This window comes from Barbus barbus (genome assembly GCF_936440315.1).
Source record: "Barbus barbus genome assembly, chromosome: 34".
Lineage (NCBI taxonomy): Eukaryota > Metazoa > Chordata > Actinopteri > Cypriniformes > Cyprinidae > Barbus > Barbus barbus.
Genome location: NC_136762.1, coordinates 24,295,534 through 24,302,340, shown reverse-complemented (window position 1 = coordinate 24,302,340; position 6,807 = coordinate 24,295,534).

Here is a 6,807-nt window from a genome sequence, read left to right as displayed (position 1 = left end):
GCTGGTCCTCCCACTCAGAAGCTATGTTACAGTCGGCTCTTGATGACGTCGATTGGGACATGTTCCGGGCGAGTTATTCTGACGTCAGCGAGTTCACAGATGTAGCATTAAGCTTTGTAAACACGCTAACCAAGCAGGCTACAGAAACAATAACTATAAGGACATTCTCCAATCAGAAACCGTGGGTGGACAGAACTATCCGTGATGCGGTTAACACACGCACTGCCACTTACAATGAGGCTCTTCTGATCGGGAATATGAGCGAGTACAAAGCATCGTGCTATGCTCTCCGACGCGCAGTAAGAGCCGCCAAACACCGATACAGGGAGAGAATTGAGTCTCATTTCCAGCTCAATGACTCTCAACGGATGTGGCAGGGACTGAGGACCATCTGTGCCTTCGGGAAACAAATTCTCAGCAGAGGTGAGAGCAGATCCGTTGCTGGCCGACGAGTTAAACATCTTCTATGGCCACTTCGATTGCAACGGCGGCGGTGCGACTCTGCCGTCCAGCGCGTCAAGAAGCAGCAGGCAGAGCAGCGATGATCCTGTAATCACCGTGTCGGAGGATGAGGTTCGGAGGGCGCTAAAGAAAGTGAATATCAGGAAAGCAGCCGGACCTGATGGGATAACCGGCCATGTTCTGAGGTCCTGCGCCTATCAGCTCGCTGGTTTGTTCACTTCCATCTTTAATGAGTCCCTTGCTACCTCCGTGGTTCCCACCTCATTTAAAAAATCCGTCATTATCCCTGTGTCAAAGAACAATAAACCCTCTTGCCTGAATGACTATCGCCCAGTTGCCCTCACATCTATAGTCATGAAGGTTTTTGAAAGACTTGTAAAGAGCCACATTTGCTCCTCCATACCTGATACTTTGGACCCTCTTCAGTTTGCCTATCGCCCAAACAGATCTACTGACGATGCCATCTCTCACGTCCTCCATTCTTCCCTCACACACATGGACAGCAACAATGGGAATTATGTAAGGCTGCTATTCATTGACTATAGCTCAACTTTCAACACTATAGTCTCCATCAAGCTAGTATCTAAACTCTCAGACCTCGGCCTAAACTCCTCACTCTGTGACTGGATTCAAGACTTCCTCACCGGCAGACCTCAAGTGGTGAAAGTTGGCCAGTTCACCTCAAACTCCATCACCCTGAACGTAGGAGCCCCACAGGGCTGTGTCCTGAGTCCCCTGCTCTACTCTCTCTACACGCATGACTGCGTGTCCTCTCACAGCTCCACATCTATTGTCAAATTCGCTGATGATACTGTGGTTCTGGGCCTCATCTCCAACAATGATGAGACTGCATACTTGGATGAGGTAGAGAGGCTCACATCATGGTGCCAGGAAAACTGTCTCTCTCTGAATGTGAGCAAAGCTAAAGAGCTGATCATGGACTTAAGAAGAGACAGCAGCGGCCCTACACTCCTCTTATGATCAGTGGGACCCCTGCAGAGAGGGTGAGTAGCTTCAAGTACCTCGGTGTAAACATCTCAGAGAACCTGACTTGGACTACACACATCCAAACACAGGTTAAGAAAGCCAGGCAAAGACTGTACCACCTGCGACAGCTGAGGAAATTCAGGGTCTCACCAGCAATCCTGAAAACTTTCTATTCAGGGACCATAGAAAGTGTATTGACTCAGTGCATTTCAGTGTGGTATGGAAACAGCTCCAATCAGGACTGCAAAGCACTACAGAGAGTTGTGCGCTTAGCTGAGCGCATCTCAGGGTCTGCTCTCCCCTCTATGCAGGACATCTACCTCAAACGCAGCAAAAATAGAGCTGTCAAAATCATCAAGGACTCTAATCACCCTGGTAACCATCTATTCACTTTGGTAAGTACCTCATATTGCTGCTATTTAAATACCCTGTACAACTTTTTTGCACATTCTTTTGCACATTCCTCTTTATTACTATTTAAGTCAACAACATACTGACCTGCACATTTATATCTATATTTTTTTATCTTTTATTTTATTTTATTCTTTTATTTTTTCTACTTTTCTTTTTCTTAATATTTATATTCTATATAATTGCACTGTCCTTGGAGCGGACCTGACTTACATTTCACTGCTGGTTATACTCTGTATAATTGTGTATGTGACGAATAAAAAATATTGAATCTTGAGTCTGGAGGAAGACTGGAGAGGCACAGAACCCAAGCTGCTTGAAGTCCAGTTTGAAGTTTCCACAGTCAGTGATGATTTGGGGTGCCGTGACATCTGCTGGTGTTGGTCCATTGTGTTTTATCAAGTCCAGAGTCAATACAGCTAGAGAACTTTATGCTTCCATCTGCTGACAAGCTTTATGGAGATGCTGATTTGCTTATCCAGCAGGACTTTAGCACCTGCCCACACTGCCAAAACCACTTCCAAGTGGTTTGCTGACCATGATATTACTGTGCTTGATTGGCCAGCCAACATGCCTGACCTGAACCCCATATGGAATCTATGGTATATTTTCAAGAGAAAGATGAGAAACAGTCAATCCAAAAATACAGATGAGCTGAAGGCTCAATAGTGCCTCAGCAGAGCCACAGGATGATCGCTTCCATGCCATTCCTCACTGATGCTGGAGTTTGTGCTAATGGAGCCCTGACAAAGTATTTAGTGCATAAATGAACATACTTTAAAGAACTTGAACTTTTCTGCTTTGGAAAAAATTTTTTTGATTGATCTTAGGAAATATTCTAATATTTTGAGATACTGGATTTTGACTTTCATGAGCTGTAAGCTCTAATCATCAAAATTAAAACAAAAAAAACTTTTGAAATGTTTTACTTTACATGTAATGAATCTAAAATATATATGAAAGTTTCACTTTTTGAAATAAGCTTAAAAAATGCAGTTTTTCATGATATTCTAATTTTTTTAGATATGCATACCAAAGATGGCTTGTCACAAGGTGAGATCTGCATTTTAACATAGGATAATTGCATTTCTGAAGCTTACTAAATAGAGCAAAGTAACAGAAGGGCAGGAAAGGGAACATCTGAGCTTAATGTCTTAATTAAAGATGGTCGTTTTGATCATTTGACTGTTGATCGAAGAGATCAAGTGTGAGGTTCAAGGTAATAATCAGACATGTCTCTCTTTTTCTTCACAGAATGCTGCAATTTTACTTGCTGTTGTCTGCAGATCGACCTAAAGCAGCGGATTGAACTGGAGAAAGTCAGTCTCCACAACTGGTTTATGGTAAATACATTTTGATGATTTTGAAGTATTTTTGATTTGTTTTGGTTTAAATATCAGATTATAGACACAAGCTTTCTTATGCTACCTTTCAATACATGCTGCAATTATCATATAGTCAATCCTCATACACTGCACAGGTGACAAGTTGTAGCACTATATGTTTAGACTTTCTAAAATATTTGTATCTGTTCTTAAATTTCCATTTTTTAAACTTTAAGAATGTAGCCTCTCTTTGTTGTGCATTTGTTTTCTATGCATTATCTGTTTTATTTTAAGACCTAATAAACCTGATTTCTGTTTTAGATCGCAGACATGGAGAATAATAATGACAAGAGGACAGTTATTGGTTAGTTTGGTACCATAAGCCTAACATACAACACACACACTTTTGAGACAATTGGATAGATTAGGACCTCGCGTTTTTTACGTAAATACAGACAGTGTTATCTTTTCATCGAAAGAAGGCGAATGGATGCCTCAAACAGGCTCATATCTCAGCGAGCTGACGAACGAGCTTGACGTAGATGATAACATCACGGAATTTGCATCTACCGGCCCAAAATCGTATAGTTTTAAAACTGCAAAAAATAAAGTCATTCTTAAAGTGAAAGGGGTCACGCTCCATTCTTCAAACCCGCAAATCGTTACCTTAGAAAGCATGATCTGTCTGGTACATGGCTATGTGACATCACGTGACATGACCCCCCTGCTCACACGTACAGAAACCATTGTACGGAATAAAAAGAAGTTCACATTGCATAATAGATCAGTTTTGAAAAGATTCAAAGTGGTTTATGACAAACGGGTCCTTTTGCCCGACTACACAACTTTACCTTACGGATATTAACAATATGCCCAGATCACGCAATGTGTATGTTGAAGAAGGTTTTGACTTTCGTTTTCAATTCCCATCTCCGGGCCTTCGGACAGCGGAAAGACTGTCTTTGTAAAACAAAAAATTGTTATGTAACGCAGATAAGCTGATCGATGTAAAAATTTATAATGTTGTGTTTTTATACAGCTGTTGGCAACCTTTGTATGATGAACTCTTGTCATTGTTTGATATTAAATTTATTGAAGGTATTCCAAAATATTTAATGGATGAAAATGTATTACCTCCTAATAAGAAATCTATTTTAATTTGTGACGATTTAATGGAATTAGCATATTCGAACGATGAACTCTCACGAGTGTTCACGAAATATGTTCATCATAAATCATTTTCCATTATATTGATATCCCAGAATCTGTTTTTTCAAGGTAAAACCAGCAGAACTATTACACTGAACACACACTATATTATTTTGTGCAAGAGCCCGAGAGACTCAATGCAAATAATGATTTTAGGTCGTCAGATTTTTCCTGGGAATACAAAATATTTTATGGAATGCTATCAGGATACGACCAATCAACCATTTGGTTTCCTTTTGATTGACTTTAAAGCTAAAACGCCTGAGCGCTTTCGCCTCAGATCAGGTCTGTTTTCAGATCATCAGGTGGTGTACGTGCAGAAAAGAACGCGGTAAACTTTGGTGAAAAATAAGAAAATGAGCGACAGGCTTTGTAAAAATCTACCTCTTTTGAAACTGTTATATCAAGCTTCACCAAAGCAATGGCGCATCATTTTACAGTCGGCATCAGATCAACTGATTTTATCCTTGTGTGAGATGGCTCTTAACGTGCTCCGCGGCACCATACCTCTAAACAGTTCACAGTTCTGAAGATAAGAAAAGAGAAAAGAGGAGATCAAATACGCAGCGAGTAAAAAGATCAGTGTCATAAGAAAAAAATGGCTGATTAATCAAAGAGGCGGTTTTCTCGTACCCCTGTTAAGCGTGGCCATACCGTTTATCACAAGTTTAATATCATCATTAGGAATGGAATATGCTGAAAAGCATTATGTAATTCCACAGAACCAGTTGGATAAATTAAGGGCTAGGAATGTTCCCGAGACAATTCAACAAGTTGTGGAGAAAAATTTGAATGAATGAATGAATGATGCATTTATATATTTTGGACGACGCTATAAGAAATATATTACAAAGGACTGATTTAGATCCACATGGGAAAGCTAAACTTTATTCCAATGTCTTGCAGAGGTTTTTAACTATAGTAAAGCAGGGCGATTTGGAGAGCGGATCTTTAACTCTTATGGTCCCAAAACAGGATGCCGTACATAACGACGCGCCTGCTACCGCACCTGTCCCGCCGCCTAATAGCGATGATGGAGAGGATCAAATTGTCAACGAGATCTTAAACAATGTGCCACAAAGGAGTTTAAAAAACATCAAATTCATTTTGAACAAAATATCTAATGATAAGCAACTGTCTTCATGAACAGAATCTTGAGAGTTTGTGTTTAAAGGACGTGTAATCGCAGGATCACACATATTGGATTTGGTTAAAAGTATAACAGCTCCTCATACGATCCATGATGAGTACAGACCTCGTGGTTGGAGCGAATTTCTGGATGCCTTTGCCGATTTAAATATACCGTATTTAATCCACAAGTTAAACCCGTGGTCGAGGTCCAGAGAATTGTTCTGGAATGTTTTTTTTCCAGATTGAGCAAAAAACGTAGGACTAGTTCACAAAAGTAGGTTTTTTACATCTTCTCAATCATTTAACAAACTATTTGATTGTCAGCAGTGGTTCTAGAGGCAAAGTTGTCTGGAATGAGGAGTTTGTATGATATGAATATTGTGCGTATGTGCGAAAATACAAACGTTTATGCCCTTGAAAATGTGATATCGCCCCCCCAGTGGCTGATTTTTTTCAAATTTCTCTCAGACATTTGGGGCCGTGAGTCGAACAGGCCCACTGAATTTTGTTCCAATCAGCCTTCTTTAACCTTGTCATGCATGTGCAGACAAACTTAGAGCTCAAAGTTAGTCGGCCAGTGGCGGCCATGTTTTTTGAGATATGCAAATGTAATTATAGACACTTGTGGCACTTTGGACCAAGACTTTGCACACCAATTTTCATGTGGACAGAACAAATGGGTGCGCAGTTACAGCCATTTTTAAGTTTTTTTCCCTCTTATAGCACCACCAAGTGGCCAAGCTCCACGATTTTTTCCCTGTGACCTCCGATTGAGCTCTTACATAATTGTTCAAAGTGTGGCGAAGATATTTCATTTCGTTCAGAAGTTAAAGGCGTTTTACTAAAAGTGGCCCTGCCCCTTTCAAACATTTTGCCATCCCTTTCCGACTGTGAGTTGAAAGTTCAACTTATTATTGATAATTATTGATATTCACTATCCAGAAGATCTCTCTGCACTGGTTTGGTTCCAATCGAGCAAAAAAACTAGGACTAGTTTGCAAAAGTAGGGTTTTCAAAAAATTCGAAATACCCAAAAATTTCACCAGGCTCATGATCAAATCTGGTGTGCATTGTTCGGTGTGAGCCAAGGATTCCAACAACATAAGACACGAGTTATGAGCGATTTCGTACTTTTGATCACTGTAGCACCATGTCAGGCTGATTGGGACGAGCCTAGGTTACGTTGTAGGTGGTGTGAGTACTATTATCCATCCGTTTCAAGTCTCTACAACTTACAGTTTGGTCTGCACGATCAGTTTTATGTGGAGATCAATGATTCATG